At 43.1% G+C, this 21,566-nt stretch overlaps 1 protein-coding gene across 36 annotated transcripts in view; it reads right to left on the reverse strand.

The window, feature by feature from the left end:
* The window catches only part of CLASP2 (cytoplasmic linker associated protein 2), a 2,478,243-nt gene that overhangs the window by 106,928 nt on the left and 2,349,749 nt on the right, over positions 1 to 21,566 (reverse strand). The window lies entirely within an intron of this gene.

The raw sequence follows: 21,566 nt of genomic DNA on the forward strand, positions 1-21,566 counted from the left end.
ATCGAAAAAATGGTGTTTGCACCTGAACAATGAAAGATTGAACAGAGTGAATTAGATTACTTTTCTTGGAATGTGCATCAAGATCGCCCCTCACAAAGTTGTTCTGCGAAATAAAACAAAAGCACTTGTGTCACAAGCCAGATTGATTAAAAAACAATAAGGTACATTTTCATTACACCCTGTGGTAAGGTTCTATAGAATGATGGTCGTACTGATTTTAACCTATGGAGCCAAAGCTTTTTTTTTGCACTTCCAACAAAACCTTGGCCGCTCCTGAAAAGCCTTTTTTGGACAAAGGTTGTGAATTTACCAAACTGTGTACCAATACAAGTATTGAGACAAGAATTGGGCTTAATTTCGCTACTTGCTTTGGTTACGTGGAAGATCTTAACGCTATATCATAAGGGCCTGCTGGTGTCACCCGCAAGAGGCTTTTGTTTGTTGAAAGAAGCTCGTTAGCGGAATCCACAAATCTTTGTCCAACTGGAAAACTTCCTGCAAAAAAACCTTGGAAAGTTTAGATACAACAGAGGTCGAATTGGTGGCTAATCCAGTATCTAGAATACAAAAAAAGGAATGGATTGAGAGATCAGAACAATCGCGTCAATTTAAGCTTTACTCTAAAGTTTCAGGATGCAAGCTTTACACTTCACCAAAATATTTGTCGAGATGTCCAAGCCCGCTGTGCAGAACAATGTTTATGAGATTCTGATTGAACTTGTATCCAACATTAGAGGTTTTAAAAACAAGAAATCGTGATAGTGAAATGAGTGACATTTGTAGGCTTTGTTAAAAGGAACTTGAAAAATACACCCTCAAACATTTCCTGTTCTGTAGAGCTCAGACATATGTTAGAACACCATTTTTGGGGGATTATGTGGAAGAAATTAAGACAATTATGCATGAGAAGTAGCGGATTATACTCATGCAGGAGGAAAGGATCTCCCTAACCATCGCCGTGATCTCTTATTTGTAGAAAGTATTTGAGTGTATTGACAAGGAACTTGAATGTATCAAAAAGTCTAATAAGTAATGAAAGAGGTTATTTTATAGATATACACATTTCTTTTCTATTCTCAATATGTGGATGTGAAAGGGGACTTATTTTAAGTCAAACCACCTATGAATAAATAAATGTAGTTTGATAAGCAGGAGCTTGTGGAAACTTATATTGTAACGTGATGAACTTTGTAAAACCCTAAAAGAATCTAAGTGCCAAGTGAAATAGAACTTGTAGAAAGGAACTTTGTGTTGTCCTTGAAGTAAAACTTGACCATTGAAAAGAACTAATTGGAACTTTTATTTGGAGAATCCTACATTAATCCTGGGGAAGGCAAACTGACTCTGGTTACAAGGATATTTTGGTTATGAAGTTTGCATTTGAAGATAATTGTTATTTTGCTGACCTTCAACAGCCATATACATTTCTGTATGATTTTGTTGTATGTACAAGTGTGAAGGACAGATACCTTTTGATGTTAGAGTGTTTTTCTTTAGCCTTCGTTTTATAGGCTGAGAAATCCTTGTTAGGTTAGGTAAAGCGAGGTGTTTATCTGACCCTTATAATGTAATAAAAAGGCTACTTGCGAAAATCTGTTACCAAGTTGTCAGTCTCGTATTTCTGACCCCTCACAAGGTCGACACAGTGAGCAAAGCACTTCAGATCAGAGCCCCAGGCCCTGATAGGTCCACAAAGTTATTTTGCAAAATATTCAGAGTCCAACTTCTAAAGCCCCTCAACAGCTTATTTAATTTGTATCTACTCCAAGAATAGACAAGCGGAAATAATGCCGGGGCTCATTGACAAAGGCCAAACAGGGTTGATCCAAGGGAGAACTACAATTGATAATATCCAACGTGCGCTTGATCTCGTTGAGGTAGCAATGACCGCACATAGCAATATGGCCGTTCTAACGCTATAGGCCACTAAAGCGTCCGATTGGACTAGCCTTTCATGCAGATGACACTGAAGGCATTTGACTTTGGGCCAGCATTCCAACGTATGATACTAGCCAATTATAGAGCGCACAAAACAATGGTGTGGGTGAACCAGGGAAGTACTTCTCCCACAGCGCTGACCTACGGTACGAGACAAGGGTGCCCCCTCTCCCCATTAATCATTGCCCTGATAATGAAGCCCTTTGAAAAGTGTATTAGAGACATCTCTACCATTGAAGGTACAAGAGCAGGAGACAAACAATATAAAATGCCATTATATGCAGATGACGTCATGTTTGCACTCACAAATGTACAGTCATCCCTGCGAGAAACCATGTAAGAACTTGAGTCATTCCAGAAAGCATCAGGGTTTGTCATTAATTATCACAAGTCAGCAGCACTGTGGGTGGAAATGATGGAGAGGGAGTTACAGCTGCTCCGTCCAATGTGTTTGATCTATTGGGTAAAGGATGCAGTGGTATAATTGGGGGGGGGGGGGGGTACGGATTCCAGGGCGACCACAGGTGGCCTACATCTATCATTACTCTGAGCTATTTAAGACCCTGGAAAGGGATTTGGAGCATTGGAAAGCCCATGAGATATCACTAATGGGCTGTATTACAGCAGTAAAGATTAAACTTCTCCCAATGTATCTCTATCACTGTATGGCACTCCCAGTTGAAATCCCACCGAAGGCCCTGTAATGGTTGCAACAGGGAGTCCTGAGACTTATTTGGAAGGCAAAAAGCTCAGGATGATGGGTAATGCATGACTGGGAGAGATGGGAGTCCCAAATCTACAAAACTATAATATTGCAGCACAATTTGCACATATAATATAATGGCACAATACCCCCCCAAAATGAGCATATGTGGAACAATCCAGGACGTCATTGCCCCTTCCATCCTTGCCATACGTGATTCTGACAGTGCAGAAAAAATGACCCGATGATCTGCAACCAGGATTTCACAGAGGAACTGGGAGACAGCGATGCGAATTAAGGGTCTCCCAGTAGGCTTGGGCCACTTAACTCCAGTGCTTGATAACCAAGATTTCACTCTGGGCCTATGAGGGAGGGAGTTCAACAGCTGGTCATGAGGTGGATTGCAACAACTCACAGATGTTTGAAACCTGGAACCCATTAACGTTAACAGAGTGTAAAGAGAAATATATGATTCTGATACACACAAATAAGACACTGGATAGTCAACCCCCAAGTAGGCAGCGCTGCGGGATAGGGGGGCCTTGGAATTTTCGCAATTGCAGAGGGAGCATTAAGGGGTAATAGCTCTAAACTAAACGGTAAACGCATAAAACAGATTGGAGCATAGTGTCCCTGTTGAGGAAGCTGTCTTGAGCAGAACAACTTACACTTCAGGTTCAAACTGGAAGCTAAGAGGTCCACTTGTCTAGTTCCTAGATTTCCTCCAGAATTTCCTGGCAGAGCACAACGGTCATAATCGAGCACTAAACACCACTCCGTCCATGCAGGAGGACGTAGCTGCGCTTCAGGAGGAATCTGATTCACATTACAGCAAGAGAGTTTTGCCCCCACATAGCTTACATTATACAATTGGGGATTAACCGACCGCCAGTGTCTTAATACAACCATGCGCTTACCTTACAGAGACACTCATTTTTATCCACCGGCATATTATCTTTATTGAGGAGGTAGCGCACTTGCACACTGAGTGCAAGTTGGGGCACAGGACAAGATTAAAGCACTGCGTGCTGCAACATAGGACAAAATAAGGTAACATTTCTTCAATTAATATCACTTCTTATAGTTTAGTGGGCAGAACAATTAGTACAACTAAGCTTTCATTGACTTATCCTTTCCTAGAGGACTGGGTGTACACCTAGCGATCCGCATCACTGTCTCTTATCTTGAGGAAGACATTGAACCTTCTATCCCCCTAACTACACATAGTCAGGTAAAATGTGCTTGTACACATTTTTGGTTACTCAAACAGAGAGTTTGCAATTGTCCTACCATAAGAGAGATTGTAATATATCCCTCATTATCCTCTAGGTCCTATCTTCGTCCTCTTGTCATCACATGACTTGAAGTTCCTCCCTCCATTATCCTCCACAGATTATTACCAGGCGAACATCCAAAGTGGTCTTATGAGAGCTATAGCGAATTCCGAATCATTACAATAGCGAATATATTATCCTTTTATGTTATATCATAGATCGCTGAGAATTTTTTATTTGAGAAGAACATTGGAAATTGTGCTCTTGATGAAGGGACTGCTGTCCTGAAACACGTTCGGCATTCATCTGTATATGAACATATATATATATATATATATATATATTACATGGCCACGGTAGTGGCCGTGTAGTTATGATTAAGTTGCTGTTTCCATTGGAAGAGCACTTTTTGGGCGGCTTATAACTCTGCTCCCCCTGGACGAATCCTCACCAAACTTTGCAAAAATAATTATATGGGCCACTCTGAATTCTTTTGCAAAGAATGGTGATGTTTGGTCCATGGGGGGGGGGGAAGTTATATGGGGGGTCCCAAAACGTCTTTTTTCCCCATAGACTGAATGGGGGAAAAACTTGGCGCACGGCTACAGGCCAAACCGCTGGACGGATTTTCACCAAATTTGCGGCAGGGGCTTGGTCCCGAAAGCATGCTTTTGTAAATTTGGTGACAATCCGTGCAGTACTTTTCTTTAAAATGACCAAAAAGTAGGTCTAAAAAAATGAGCGATATCTATGTCCGGTAAGCGGTCACACTTCCCTGTTCTAAAGCTCTAAAGTTATAAGCCAACATGGGTTTTATATAGTGCAGTGGTTGTGGGCAGGACCTAGACTTTTGGGTGCACGGCTGAAGGCTGTAAGCAATACACCCAAGAGTGTAGACCCTGCCCACAACCACTGCAGCATATCACATTCATACATCACACCCATACATGTGTTTATGTATCTGGTAGGTGTGGGCAGGGCCTAGAGTCCTGGGTACAAACTGAGTGCATGCTACAGTTATAATGTTTCATTCTATGGGTGTGGTAATGATTTATAAGCGACCATGGGTGTAATATGCTGTAGTGGTTGTGGCCAGGGCCTAGAGTCTTGGGTGCAGGGCTGTAGGCCATACTTCCAAGGCCCTGGCCACAACTACGCAGCATGTGACAGCAATGGATACACCTGTAGTATTGTTCATCGATCAGATGGTTGTGGAGAGTGTGTAGAGTCTTGGGTGCATGGCCAAAGGCCATGCACCCAAGAACAAAGTTATAAGCACTGGAGTTCTAAGCCACTGCACACCCATACATTGCAATATCTATGGACATACAGCTAAGAGTTAGCCTCTGGCCACATCCACTGCAGCATACCACACCTATAGATACACCCGTAGTATCGCACATTACTGAGGTGGTTGTGGCCAGGGCCTGCAGTCAAGGCCATGCACCCAACAGCACATTTATATGTAGTGTAGTTACAAGGACAAATGGGTGTGATATGGTGTGGAAGTGTGGCCAGGACGTAGAGTCTTTGGTGCATGGCCGAAGGCCGAAGGCCATGCACCCAAAAACAAGGTTATAAGCACTGCAGTTATAAGCCACTATGGATTTTATATACTGCATACCCATACATTGAAAAATCTATGCCCTTACACCCAAGACTGTAGCCTGTGGCTGCAACTACTGCAGCATATTACAGGTATAGGTACACTCGTACTATCAAACATCATTCAGGTGGTTGTGGGGCGGGCGTAGTGTTTTGGATGCATGGCCGAAGGCCATACTCCCAAACCCAACTTTATACGTAGTGAAGTTAGAAGCCACAATGGGTGCGATATGCTGTGGTGGTTCTGGCCAAGACTGAAGTCATAAGCAGTGAGGTTATAAGTGAACATGGGTGTGCTATGATGCGGTGGTTGTGTGCACGACCTAGCGTCTTAGGTGCATGGCGGCAGACCATGCACCCAAGAGTAAACTTATAAGTAGTGAAATTACAAGCACCATGGTTTTGATATGCTGCAATGGGTGTGGGTAGGACCTATAGTCTTGGTTGCTTGGCCGTAGGGTTTAGGTGGTAGGTTATACAACCAAGACGCTAGGCCCAGCCTACAGCCACGGCACCATATTACTGCCATTGATTAGACGTGTAGATTCGAATATGTATGACATGACTGTAATTATACTTACTGTTTACTTTGTTCAGAATCCATATATTTCTTACATGAGTTTAGTACTTGGCGGAAATATCCTTTTTTAATTTCTGTGATAAAAGAAAAAAGCATGTTAGTGTTTGTATTTTATGAAAACTTATTATATTGTATAGTAGACAGCTTTTTTTTTACCCTCATATTTAGTTTACAAACCGTGTGTACTGTGCATTTTGCTCAGTTTCTGTGCTTGTTTTTCAAATCCTTGGGTCTGGGGGAAAAGAATCCTTGTTGGATTAAAAAAAAAACTTTATTTGCTATGCTACAAACTATTTCTTTGTTTTCTTTGAGTGTTTCCTTGTTCTTTCTAATTAATATTATGTTTGTTGTCTTGTTGCAGATTTTTTAACAACAGTTAGTAATGGTGCTATCATTACATTCGAACCATCCACATTTCTTTTTAATGTATGCAGTGTAGTGACCTGCATTGGTTGTAGCTCCTGCGTGGTAGATTATACCTATTGTGCACAAGTATTATGTAGTTACTATGTGTTTGTACCAGTAAGGTGGAGCGATTGTCTGAATTGCACATAGTACATAATCTGCCATGGTTTCCATTCTGTACAAGTTGCTGAAATGGAATGGATTCACAATTAAGTATGGATACATACACAAATCGCTCATTTGGGATTTGTTCCTGTATCACATTGTTACAGAGAGTCCATGTATGTTTCCACATGTATGAAATCTGGAAGATTTCATTTATAGGTATGTTTTTGTTTTCCAGTACTTGTAGTAAGTACATTAGACATTCTTGTGGATCTTCTTGTGAGTTTATAGTGAATCTCACCATTCCAGCACAGTAGTCGAATTCTGGTCTTATTCCGTGAACACTGTACGTGTTGTCAGGATTGTTTGTTGCGTTTCTATGAAGGACTAACATTTGCAAACACAATTGGTCTGTACTGTGTAAGTAAATATTGTTAACAATTGGTGGCAATTGAAATAGAATATTCATTGCTACATTTGCATAGCAACTTACACAAGTTTCATTTGAAAATTTGAATGGACCAGATAGTTCTGTCTCAGTGCTTTTTTCGGAGTTTCTGTTCCTTCTTTGAAGAAGTGCCTGATTTACTTTCCCTAATAGGTTCTTCTTTGCTTGTGGTAATTGATGAGGTTTTAGCTTCTTTTGTTTTCTTTGAAGGATTTGCCGTCAGATTCTGTTGCATTTCTGTTTGAATTAGTTTTCTTTTACCACGCTTTACTTTTTCTGGAACAGGATATTGTTTCCGATGGGAGGTGTACAGTGAACGCAGTCTATTGTATTCTAAAATGCAAGGAATATCAGCGTTCAGTTTACTTGCATCAAAGTTGATTAGAAATAGACCGTCAAGTGTACGTAAGCGTGTTAGTGCTACGTAGCTCATGCCTTCTTTAAAGTCTGTTTCCTATATCCATCAATGCTTTGTCTAAGGTAAGACCTTGGGATTTATGAATGGTGACTGCATATGCAAGAGTTAGAGAAAATTGTTCTCTACATACATACAGGTCTTTGAAGAGAAGGAATCGAGCAGTTGAGAGCCCTATCCTTTTCACTTCTGAAAGTTTGTCAAAGCGAATATTGACAAACTGAATGTTGCTGTCACGTGGGTATGTTTGAAAGCCAACAACTGTACCCAGTGCCCCATTAACTAGCCCTTTCTCCACGTCAAGGTTACGTTTAAGCATTACTCTACAATTTAAGGATAATTTTAATATTTTTTCCAACCCAGCTGTGTTGGAGATTGCATTTTCTAAGTTATTTAGTCTTGTTGTGGCTTGCTCACACATGGGTAGTGTCATACCATGTACGTCTAGTTTGTCTGTGGCGCAAATGTCCACTATTGGTTGCATTTCATTTTTTAACATTGTTTCATTGAATTTGAAACAGCTTGCAAGAGTTGGCATTAAGGCCATATAATTGACATTTTTGTGCGCTAATTGTTCCATAACATCAGTAGCACATGCATTATCGCCATAAAGTGCATGAATGTGCCGGTTTTTCAATATTGCTTGTGCTTCTTGAGATAGTACACCAACTCTAATATTTTTTTTAAATTGTAGCATAAGTGAGATCTGCAGATTGCCGCATGTTTTCTGTTAATTCTCTTTATTGGAAATGTTGCCAAAAGTTGACATTTCCTATGCTGCCAACAGTTTTACGGCAGAGTTTGTGTCCTAAAATAGGTTCACCTTTCACTGGTGTCAATTGTAGAAGATCTCCGAAAACGATAATGTGTTTCCCTGCAAAGAGTTCTTCGTAGTTTGTTTTAAGTACTTCTTGCAATCTGAGGTGAATCAAAGCCAACATTAGGTTGGAGACCATGCTCACTTCATCTATTAGTAGCATTTTCATTTGTTTTAATACTCTGCGTAGTTCCATTGCAGCTTCTGCAGAAAGCTTGTAATAGTCCAATTTGTTTTGGTGTTCTACTGAAAGGAGTAGTAATCGGTGTAAAGTGACACCGCCTATGTTGTAGGCAGATAAACCTGTGGGGGCAGTTACAACAGCTGACAGTTTGTTGTTTGTCAATTGTTGAAGGAACTTGCTGATGATTTTTATTAAGAATGTTTTTCCTGACCCAGCTTCACCACTGACGTACAGCAGTATAGGTTTGTAATTTTGGCAGGTACATTCTTTATTTTTGTGTTGCACACCATGTGCAATTTGTTTTGTTACGTCTTCAAAAATGGAGCGCTGATCTTTGTTAAGTTTTGCTTGTTGTACAGTTAAGTCTTCTATATCTTCTTGATAGTGACACATGGTGTTTTCCACTTCTGTCATAGCTAATTCTGCCTCATTTGCTATTAGTGGCTGTCCTAGTGGTTCTTGGCTTCCTGTTACAGAAGGTTGACTACTGTCGGAAGTGTCCTTATCTAGTTGGGCCTGAAGTTCTTCTTCGTGTTGCTGTTCATTGTGCAACATTGTTTGGTATTTATTTTATTGATAAGTTTCTTTTGTAGTTTAGTACTTCGTTTTGTTAGTGGTTTCATCCTATTTAACACAAACATAAATAACTTCGTTTTGAGAAGGATTGCACTGTCAATGAGAGCTTGTAGGATTAATTTTCTACGTTGAGGATCATTTCGCTCCTCTGCTTAGATTCTGAAGGAGACTGCGGCAAAACATTTTTGCCAAAATACTTTTTTTACTATGGGTTCTTGTTACTTTATCAGCATTAATAGGAGCATTGTTAGCAGTACTGGTGTCAGGGCTGGAGCCATTGGCAGTGTTGTGGGGGGCCTGGGAGGAGATAAGGAGGCTTTTGGTGGTGCCAGCAGCTTGTCCAGGCGTGTTCTCCATCCTTTTTGCAGGAAGAAGGCCCGAGGATGGAGAACCACCCGGAAACTACATCTCCCAGCAGGCCGTGTGCTTCACAGACCTGCTGGGAGCAACAGGACCACACGCGCGTTACTGCGCATGCGCGAGCCGCGCCCAAGAAGCACCGCTCGCAATCCTGGACACCGGCAAGAGAGGACGTGTTCTTCCCGAGCTCCAGGAGGCACGCCTACGCGGGGGCACCGCCCGCCTGCTACACCCCCGGCCCCGCGTACATGAAAAGCTAAGTACACGTTTAACCTAGAGCAAGCTGTTTTATTCTGTTGGAGGGAGACGCGCTACGCGCTGCAAGACCCAAGTTCCTAGGCTGAATCGAAGCACGGGAAAACCTGATTGCTAGTTGCATGCAGAGCATGAATACTAACCCTAACTTGGAGTGGGCTAGGCGGTGAAGTAACCGCACCACCTCACAACCTTAAACCCCGCAGGGAACGTTCTAAAGGAACGACTTTTCGCACGCACGTGCATTGACTTTGTTTTACTATTCGCAGCCTGTTGTTTGATCGGATCCGGTGAGACGTATCACAGCCCGTCAACAGGAAAAGGCCAAAGGACCTCAAACTCACGCAGAAGCCAGAGCTAAGTGTTTAGCAATTTGTGTGCATGTTATTTGTTTGTTGCCAGCACATGGGTTAATGTGGGGTACTTGTGATTTGCATACCATTCATGATATATTGCCAAGCAATGTGAAACCAAACGTAACACCAGAGCAAATGGTGATTATTGGTTAGAGGCTCCAATACAAAAGCCTTCCAAAAGAATAATCTCTGAGCTGAATGTGTGATACTAGGATGTGAATGTGTGAGAGGGCGGTGTACTTTCAAACGATTACCTGCAAGATCGGCACAGGAGTCGAGGAGTACGTTACCCTAATATCCCCCTACCCATCCACTGTTATTTCCTGAACCTCTTTCCGGTCATCCTGAACTCCCTCTACCCATCCACTCAACGGACCCTAACCCTCTTTCCCCAGAGAGTTGCGGAGGCCTGAGGTGTCAATTTCCCAGGTGCCAAGACTCAATGGGGAGGGAGGCGTTTGTGCTGCTTCTGCGCCTGTCGAGAGGAGTGAGGACCTGACAACTGGTAGCCGATTTTTTGTGAAACGTTTTGTGTTTCGTGCCACATTTTGATGGAGGAGGTAAAGTTTTGGTAGTTGAAGCTTCCTTTGTTTCGCTAAACGACTGTATTAGCTGTTTTGTTCCAACGTTCTCTACAAACTCTGCTACAGATGGATGGTTACTTTGTACACTTTTATTTTCATTTGCTCTATTTCTGCGTTCCTTTCTACCGACGTGCTTTTTGGTAGGCATTCTTTGCGGTCTGTTGAAAAAAAGAAGGCATGGTTTGGTCTGTTGTACAATGCATGTGTGCTGTGTGCATGCGTGCATGAGTTTGATGGGGAAGCTCTTTGTGGTGGTGTGTGAATGTGCATTGGGCTCTTACAATGATTTGGGAAGGCTATTTTTCTGTTTGTATACTAATCCAATGTGCTTCAGATGAGAGTACAAAGTGAGCTACTGGTGAGAAGCATTAATAGTAAACGTAATGGTATAAAATTGAAACAGCTATTTGTTTTCTAGTACTAACATTCTAAGGCTTCTGTATGTTATTTGAGTTCCAAAAACACAGGGATTTGTGAGCCATTCTGCCCGTTATTCTTTGTTTAATAAATGGGGATTTGTGGGTAGAATGGTTCAGAAATCAATGTTTGTTTTGGTGAGCAAATATAAAATAACCCACACAGTCTCTTTGAGGAACAGTAAGAATATAAAGGTAGTACTGTACTTACTTTTTTTTGCAGAATGACCAGGTTTCTTCGGATATTTTGTTTGCAGTGTAGATGCTGTTGATTTTCAAGAGAGTAGTCTTCACTGCGATTGTAAAAAGAAGTTAGTAACTTTGTGTGTTTAAAGCAGTGACGTAACAGTGATGTTACTGTACACGTTCATTTTTCATCTTTCGTCGGAGTATTCTCCTTTGATATCTCAATGCAGTGCATGTGTGCATTTTACATCACTATCTGCTGCCTTTGTATGTTATTTGCAGTATATTAGTTGCACGTGATTCAGAAATTCGGAAATGAGTACAATTTTTAGGTTATGAAAATGCATTTTTTTAAGCTGTGTTATCCATAGCAGTGAGGTTTGTAAGTGGTAGGTCATTATAGTAGTTGTGAAAAATGTCACTACTTTCATATTATAAGTACGAATCTGAAAAATTGGGAGATCCTCAGAGGGAGATGTCACCACAGCAATTGAGAGCGTTTATTTTTCTCATACGATCGCATTGGAAGTAGCATTAACAGCTTGCACTTAAAGGGGGAGCGTTGGTATGTATTGGCTGTGCAGATTTAGTGGCATTAATTTGTTTCTGTACTTTATACTCGTGCATGTGCGCATGCATGGAGCTGTACGTAGAAATCCACGACACTTGCAAAGTAGTTTTTGAAGTAGGTGCTTTGCAATGATATGAGACTTGCATTCAGAGAGATCAATAGTACATTTGAAGTGCGAAATTTTGATGACGGAGTTAGATGTAGAGATGTTGAATGTGATTGGTGGATGGTTGTGTGACTGCTTAGCTGTGTCCAATGAGGGAATGGATTCATGAGTGATGTGGAAAGGGTAGAAGGACTGGCTAAGAGTTACGCTTGTCTGCGGGTAGGGTGTGTCACATACGGGGTTCTACAGCAAATCCAGCATGGAAAGGGGACTGTAGGCATCAGCCAATCAGATGTTCACATTGCTCTTTTGTGTCGAAAGACGGTGCGTATACTGAAGATGGCAGAGGGTCAGGGTTTTGGTGCTTGGAGATATTTTTGTCCATGGTTTACAGTACTATGCCGAAAGTAGGCATGTGGCACACAATTTCGATGTGAGAGGAGTGGAGGTGGTGTGGAGCGCTGAGACTGATCGCAATGTTGCGGCAATTTTCCAAGTTTGCAGAGACATGCGTAGGATGACCACTCCCCATGTGGTACTTTTGCACTACGGTGCTTGCCATTTGGGCTACGTGAGTTCACGTACTTTGTTGGAAGATTTGGAACAGTTGGTTCTAGCAGTCACGAACATCTTTACAACTGCGAAAAGTAATTTTTTCTGGGTTACTCCCTAGAGGAAAATGGGACAACAGTTCCGTTTTCTGTCCCGATCAAAGTATTGGGAGGTGTAACATCAATCGCGGCATGCGTGCTTTCATGTTACGAGCTGGTATGTTTTTCTGCAGCCACGAGAACATTGTTCCCAGTAATGCGGCTTATTTTGAAGCAGATGGTGTTGTGTTATCTTCTTTGGGAAATGCCATGTTCTTTTGGAATGTAAGGCCTACTTTGGAGAAGGTTCTGTAATGGTTGTAGGAGTAAAAACACAAAATAACAGGTGTCTATAAGAAAAATGGATCTTTTCAGAGCCCACCTTAAAGGGGAAAAGGGGAATAATATTTAAATGTACAGTCGTCACGCTCTGATCCTCTACGTGTCCGCGGACATGGCGGTAGTTTGCAGGCAGCACGTATTACCAATGGGGATTCTGGGGTGGAGACGTATGCAAATGAGAATGTGCGAAGTTAGGGATTGGTCAGTAAAGTTCAGTGGGTGTGCTCTGAACAGAGAAATTTAGTGAGAAGGTCTTTTCCCTGACAGGAGACCAGACAGCCATGGCTCTGTGTGCTCGAAAACAATTATCTGGATTTTGGGAGACTCATGGATACATTGGTTGAAGGTGCATGCAGAAAGTTGCGGTCTATCTGCAGATCTTGGATTTCCATATGTGGAAGTGCACTGGCATGGCGTGCGTGGAATGAGGTGGCTGGACTTGGTACCTCTCTGTGCTACTTTACAGACAAAGCGTCATCCTGATATAATTATCATTCATTGTGGAGGAAACAGTTTAGGCCATGTCTCTGGAACTTCTTTGCAATTTACAATGACGGAAGGACTTGCAAAGGTCATGGACATGTTTCCAAATTGCCAAATAGTTTTTTCCCGTATTGCACAAAGACAAATATGGTTGCGTTCTTCTGCATTTGGTCCACAAATGGGGAAAGCAAGGCGCAATGTCAATAAGGCTGTTTGTGCCTTCCTAAGAGATGTTGGCATGTCCTCATTCCACAATGAAAACATTTTGTTTCGCAGCACTTTCATTTTTCGCAGAGATGGAGTCCATCTCACATATGCTGGCAATCAGATTTTTCTTCGTAATGTACAAAATGCACTGTGACCTTTTTTGCATTCATAGTCACCTATTTGGCAATGCGTTTTTTCCAATTTGCAGTTTTTGAAACACACAAAACACCACCGAAAGGCTCTTTTCAGAGCCACCACTTACTCCCAGCGAAAAGTGTATTGGTTTTTCTCCGCTTGCACCCTCCATTTGTGTGCGTCCTACGACTGTCCGCTAACTTTGTGAAAAATGCGTATGGGCCTACAACGGTCACTTGATAGTTCTATTGTTAAACTGAGAAAGGCGACTCTGAAAAGAGTTTTTTTTGTAATTTTTGTTATTTTCCTGTTTATTGCTTTTGAGCACACGACACACTAGGAGAGGAGGGCAAAGGAGGGTAAAGAAGGGACACCAACCACAGGGATAAGAAAGGGCAGGTGGAGAAAGATGTAGGGTGGGCTTTACTTAGTCGGGGGCAGTTCTTCTGGTGCTCTGTGACCGTAGCCTCAAAAGCACTTCGAAGACTCTCACCCCTGCAGAGTACTGCGTCGCAGTACATACACAATATTGTGACCCTCGAAAGGTAAGTGTCAACAGCATCGCGAATGGCTTGTGAGGCAGCTGGAGGGATGCGCTCCCCCACAGGAGTGTCTCTTGTGGTGAGAGGATCGGACATGGAGGATGCTGTGGAGGAACTCAATCGACTACGCTCTTCACATGGCACCACCATGCGAATGACCACACTGTGGAACGAAGTTAGGTGTTGCTTCATGGTTGTCGTACCAAAGCTGTACGCACCAGGTCTCCCGCGACTCAGCACCAACTGGCACTGGTTACACCTGACCAGGTTCGCACATGCTTTTGGTACGTTCCCAAAAACGGAAAACAACCGCCACACCCACGACTCCTGGCGAGTGCTTGTAGTGCAGAGTTCCTCCACCTCATTCTCTTCTTCCTCGATCTCTACATCCTCACCTGTATTTCCCTCTGCAGGTCCTTGGGGAGGTGGTGGCGGTGGAGGGTTTGGGGGTGGTGCTGAGGCTAATGAAGCAACAGTAGCCATGGATGCCATAAGGATTAGTCGGCTAATGGTCGCTACAGCAGTAAAGGCAGCACAACTCAATCTGCTATAGCCAGAAGCACAATGAAGATGAGCTCGGGGGTGTGGCCATTTATAGGGGTGGAGGGGTGCAGCTCGTGACCATACTGATCAATCAAAAGCGTTGCAAAAATTCTAAACAATACGTTCAAAGGTAGGGCCATTGTATGGGACATGTGAAATGGTGATTTTATTCTGTCAAATAATTTCCCATGTTTGTATAAGTTCTTTTGAAATGTCGTGGAAGCAGACAAACTGCGCAAATTAGTCCACACGCTCAGCGTGGGTGCGGTCACATGATGACGTCCTGAACACATCCGCGGGGGAAATGGGTGCCCGCTGGACAGCAAATGCAGAGTAACGGACGTGCGCATGCGCGCAGGTGTTCTACGGACAGTGTCCTGAAACTAATTAAAAGTGCGACAAGTGACACGGACAGGCGCGATGTTCGCAGTACTTATGGGTGTAGTGCGCATGTGTGCACATGATCTGCTGCCTGTATGGCCAAGTACCATGTCCTTAGGACACCTCCATTATGTTTGACTACGGACATGCCGGCCACCGCGCCTGTTCTACGGAAGGTTCCATCTTGGCTGCGGACGGTACGGACAGGTATAGTGTCCTTAGGACACTCCCATTTTGTTCATTTACAGACATCCCGGACACCTGGTGTGTTCTAAAAACATGTTTTATCTTGTTTGTGAGCGGTACGGAGAGGTATAATGTCCTTAGGACGCCCCATTCTGTTCATTTACGCACAACTTGAACAGATGGTGCGTTCTAAGATCAGTTCCATCTTGGTTGCCATTGGTACGGGTAGGTGTATTGCCGTTGGAACATCCATATTCTATTGCTTACGGCTAGCTCGAACAGGCGCGCTGTCCGTGGACATTTTAACTCTTTTAAAAAAAAATGTTTTGTCTCAAACCCTTCCACTACAACTAACAAACCAAAACTTTCAATACACACACACACATCAATCAAGAGAAATACAGGGGGAAGCAGATACTGAAACGAATATAGGGGAATTAGGGTTTAACACAGGCTGGTTGTGAGGGGATGATTTGTGAGGGGATGAAGGGATGGATGTTTCATCAAAACGTTTATTTTCTTCTTGAAGGTTTGGGGATGGTTCACTAGGAAATGGAGAAGGGGGGCAGGTACAGGTGGGACAGTGATATTGTATTTTTCCTCTCACATATTCCTCCACAAATTGCCTTAAACTGTTAAAATTGTCATTTAGTATGTCCATTTTCACTTCTATCCTTTTTAGCCTGTCTTCCTCTGTGTCGTTTGTTGGCCTTTCTTCTTTTTTTACCTAGTCTGTTAAAAATAAATATATATATGTTAAATGCCCATAAAATACTGACCATTAATTTGCTTATGCAGAGTAGTGTGTACCATTATTATCGCCATCTTCTGACATTTCCCCAATCGGAAAATTCTCCTCCAGCCATTTCAAAGTATTGCACATTTCTGTGTCAAAACAACGGAAACACATTTTTTCTGCCCCTCATACAAAAAAAGTACACACACATATAAGAAAAATGAAGTTCACTTACTATTTTGTTGTAATTTGTCTTCGTTGTACTGTGTGCGTCTACGGTCGCTCCGGGCTGCACAGTTTCTGTGAGGTAATTACGTTGGAGGCATACCTTTTTTTGTTATGGTATAATCCATTTCATTCTACATGGTCATTAAATGCATGGTTATTGTTTCAGACATTTAGGTTTACCTATTTATTTATTAGTACTTATAATGTCTTTATGTGTCCTTTTTCAAAGTTGTGCATTTTTCATATAACACAATAGTACAATTTCAGATACCCCCTGACTGTTTGGGTACTGTTGATCTCGTCCACTCCTGTCCGCAGACGGGCGCTCAGTCCGTGCCTTTCAAATATCATTAGGGAGGGGGTTCAGTATTTTCAATGTTACATGTATATAAAGAAAGGAAATTATACTACATATCTCCCAAAATCACACGATGAAAGTGTACATTCAGTAAAAAAATTCTAAAAACCTGTGAAATTCAGTTAAAAAAAAATTTGTTAAAGGGACGTTATGGTTAAGTTGCCCTACTAAAAACCTGTGCAATTCACTAAAAAAACTTTACAAACGTGACATTATGGTTCAAAGTAAAACTGAAAAACCCCTGAAATTAGCCCGTTATGGTAGACTAAGCAACCATACCTGCCCACACAACTGTGCACTGCTAACACCAACACCCAGGACATGAAAGATGGCATCACAAATGTCATTGATGACATCACTGATGATATCACATGTGTAGCCACTTTGTTTTTGTTCACTGCCATATATACATATTTTTGTGTATATGTATATTCAGTAAAAAGACTTTGTTAAAGGGACGTTATGGTTCACAGTAAAACCGAAAACACTTGACATTCGCTAATTATGGTAAGCTAAACAACCATAACTCGCGCCACCTACGTGCAATGCTAGGACTAACACCCAGGGCATCAAAGATGACATCACTGATTGCTTCCTAAAACAGAATTATTGAATCTGTATTCCTGAATCTTTTTCCCTAAATTGTATACGACAAAGTATTTATAACGATTGTTTGTTCATACAAACATTCCTGGTGTGCAGGGGACACAAGTGTTTCACAGTCTGTGCACACTGACAGACATGGACCTTGTGAAGGGTGTTGGTTCCCCCCCCCCCCAATTCTTGTGAATCTTGTCCATCCTGAGATGAGCAGCCACCACAGACAGAAATTCAGTGAAGACACTGGGTGCCAAGGAAAGACCAAAGAGCAGAACTCTGAACTGGTAGTGGGATCTTCTAACTTCAAGCCTCATGCACTTCCCGTCCTTCAGATGAATCAGAACATGGAAGTAGATGTCCTGGAGGCCCAGGAACACTAACCATTTCTGCAGCGTGAGGGCCTGAAGGATCTGGGCCTAGGAGACCATCTTGAACTTGTCCTTGCCCAGGTACATGTTCAAGAACCTCAGATCCACAATGAGATGTAGGCCCCCATTTTTCCTCCAGGATCATAAAGTAAAGAGTACAAGCCCTTCCCTCAATCTGAACAGGGGACCAACTCTAGGCTCCCTTCGGCAGAATCGGACTGACTTCCTCCAACAGGGGAGTGTCTGGAGGCAGCAAAGGTTCAGAATGAGGGCGGTCAGGAAGATCTGGAAGAAAAGGGTCTGCCAAGGTGGATTTGGGGAGGCCAACCTATTATGGTGAATACGAAAGACACTGAAGTCTAGCCAAACCCAATCAAGGTAGCAACACAGCTTCGACTCAGGATGGGTGTGAGAGTGGTCTAGGGCTACAATGCGACACACACAGCACTTCAATAATTCCAGTTAGACAGAGAAGTACAAACCTATACAATGATTTATTTGGCCTTTAACACATACAGTAAGTAATGAAACCTTCAAGTATTATCACACTATCATACAAAAATAAATCCTCAAATGTGGGTTCTAAATCAAACCCTTACAATTTACCTTTAACACAGTAAAGCAACAGTTAGCATAAACATAAGCAAGACTTTCAATAACTGTAGGAGGTAAAGCAAGCGAAGAGGTAGTAAAACAGTTGTTTCAAAACCAGTAAGCGCATGCAAGTAATCAAGTTACTAAAGTACCGTAAAAGAGGTATGAGCAATCCTCGAATTATATTCCTAGCACTTAGTAAGTCCAGCCCTGAGATGGAATTGTTTCTAGTGCCCTCGAGTCACAGGTTCCACAAGAAATACTGTTCAGGTAAGTTTACCACTGGATTGAGCAATGCCAGTGGTTGTGATTAAGTGTTCCAAAAGTTACACAGTATCCTACTCGCACTACACTTTAAGGTGATGTGTGCATCTTTTAAAATACAAGAAATTCACTATGGGAGATACTGTCTCCTAGTACTAGTAGTCTTAGGGACTCATCAGTTTCCCAATACAAATTAGCACAACGGAAGGGAATTAAAGCACATGGCTTTACCCAACCCCAAAGAGTCACGCCAGCAGTCAAAATAAAGCAAAAAGAAAAGGTGTCCCATAGATGTCTATGGGAGGAAAGCGGCAACAAGAAAATCTTTACTAACAAGGAGGCAGAAAGACTGCTAACCCTAAAGGCCCAAGCATTGGTAGTGGCACAATGCCACTCACAGAACAAGACACAGCATTCCTCCCACCCAGAGTCAAATGGACAAAGCCAGATCCACAGTGGCTTCGCAGTGGGGGTTGCTGCGGAGACAGTCGAAGTGGCAAAGCCTCTTCTCTGTGCATCAATGCCAATATCATGTCAGGGAGGGTGATATTTGCGATTGCTTGCCCGAGGACTCCTTACCCCTACCACCATAGGCAAAGAAAGTGAAGGGCTGAAGGGAACGACTCCTCGGAGCCGAGGTAGACCGCTGCTGCACCGAGAGGCCTAAGGCCTTGGAGGATTAGAATTCCTGAATGGATTGATCAGCCTTAGCCCCAAACATGTTATTCCTGTTAAAGGCTTCAAAAGGACAGCAGGTGCAAAACCAGAGGTCCTCATGCACACGTGTCTCATCAGGACCAACCTGGTGCCCATAGCATGTGCCATAAAATCAGCTGTGTCCACGCCCGACTAACATTTGGTTTGCATCTTTTCCATTGCTCATCTGAGTGTTAAAAAAACTCTCCATCCTTTCGGGTGGAAGTTTTTAAGATGCACCAGAGATCACATTCCTGAGATTAAAAAGTGTATTTGGCTAGGGTACAAGCAGCATTGGCAGCCCTCAAAGCCAGGCTGCCTGACGCAAAGACATTGCAGCCCATAGCGCCTAACTTCTTGATTCCCAAGGTCATGGGAGGAAAGGAGGGAAAAGTCATGCACTTCAAACCCTGCAGAGCGAACTGCACTACTAATCTGTGTGGCCATGGATGTGTGGAAAGGAAGCCCAGAGTCGGCCAACGCTTCTCAAGCTGCCAACACAGGAGCCACTACTGACGGGTTGAAAGGCAACAGGGTTTCCTGCAGGGGACCCTCATCCAAGATGCCTGTAATGTTGTACTTTGCCTTAGGCCTAATGGTGAGACAAAACCAAAGTCTTGGTCACTTTTGCAATGGTGTTTTGGAAAGAAAACAAGGGTGTGGGAGCCCCTCTACTGAGAATGAACTTTTATTTTTATTTGCATTTTTAAAGCGCTCACACAGCCAGCAGGCATTGAGGCGCTGTTACAGGAATGGTTTGTTTTTTTCAGTTGCGTAATTGTTTATTTTTTTGTCTTAGTTGCGTGTTTATAACGCACTTAAATACTCAGAGGTTTCTAAGCGCGGACCCGGGGATTGAACCTGGGTTGCTTCGTGTCGTCTTGCTTGCAAGGCAAGCACGTTGCCGCTGAGCTACCCTCCCGGTATATGACATGGGTCATATACCTGGTTCTATGGAATTACTCCCACTTGGGAGGGTCTACACAACCATGTTTTAGCTCACTGCACCCTTCACCAAGGGAGAAATACCCATTTGTATATCAGTCTCCTCTGTGAAAAGTATGTGGGCTAAAACGTGGTTGTAGACCCTCCTGAGTGGGCACCTACCCATAGAACAGGTTATTTGGCAGTATTTGTTCTTGGTAGAGGGCCTCCAAGACCTTTTTGTGCATGTTTAGGAACTTAGTGTTTCACCCTAAGTTACCCAGGGTAATCCAGATGTGGAACCCTTGCTCACTGTGCTTAGAGCGGCACAGCTTCACTTCACTGAAGTGGCCCAACTAGGCCGAAACACGTGTCTGGGGTTGCTGTTGGTACTCTGGTTCAGAGTAGAATTGCCTAGCATTTCGTTGCTGGACTCCCCAGGTGGGTGGGACCAGACTGATATGGAAATTGATATTTCTCCTCTGTGAAGAGTACAGTGAGCTAAAACGTGGTTGTAGACCCTCCTGAGTGGGCCCCTACCCATAGAACAGGTTATTTGGCTGTGTTTGTTCCCGTTAGAGGGACTCCTAGACCTTTTTGTGCTTCGGAAACAACCCCAAGGCCCGACGAAGTGGTGTACGAAGAATATCCAGCTCAGGGGACTAATCTACTGGCCTCCTGCAGACCAGTGGCCAAATGCACCACCCCCTCCCCTTCATCCTAGAACTTCAGGGAACATCCTCTGTTCCATCGGAATAATGGGGTTCTAACCCAAAGGGGATGGGATCTCCTTCCTCATTCTCCCACTCATCCTGCAACAAATCCTCAGACATCCCTGGAACCGGAGTGATGACTGTGCTTCCCGGACGAAGAAAAAGGTTGTTTAGAGTCAGTGCTGTGGGAGGTCTTCATAAGCCTTTTCGTCGTCTTCTCCTTTTGTACTGGAGAATGTTGGTCCACCATGGCCTTCTTTAAATCTGCACCCAGGGACTTTGAAGGTGTCCTCTTATCACACTTGTGGTATTCGGTGAAGAGCATTGTGGCACGCTCCCTAAGGGTCTTAGAGTGCATAGACCAGCAATAACCATAATCTTGAGGCCGTAGAGACTAACCCTGTATTGTCCGACATGGAGATTTGCCTCCTGCAGTCAAAACAGGCCTTGAAGCCTTCAGATGGTTAGGCATGACGTAGTAGGCAAGCAAAGCTAAGTGGCATTCCCGAAACCTACTCGGAGTACAGAAAAAATGGAATTGGGTCATGGGGCGCGGCAGCTCCATATTTACTGGCCCCGGTGTTTGGAGTGCAACAGCGCTGAGGCAGAGCCACACTGCGACCCAGGCGCATGAAAAGGTTTCCAAAGTAAACTGGTGCAGGGGAGAGACTAAAAGATGGGGAATCTTTGAGAGAAAGGAATCCCTTAGAAAAGCTGGGACTGTTAACACAAAGTGCAAAAGTTAAAACTGCATTAAAAGAGATGCAGAAGAGCATGGGTTGGCGCCTGATC

The sequence above is a fragment of the Ambystoma mexicanum genome, chromosome 5p (assembly GCF_040938575.1).
Source record: "Ambystoma mexicanum isolate Mex_15411 chromosome 5p, UKY_AmexF1_1, whole genome shotgun sequence".
Classification (NCBI taxonomy): Eukaryota; Metazoa; Chordata; class Amphibia; order Caudata; family Ambystomatidae; genus Ambystoma; species Ambystoma mexicanum.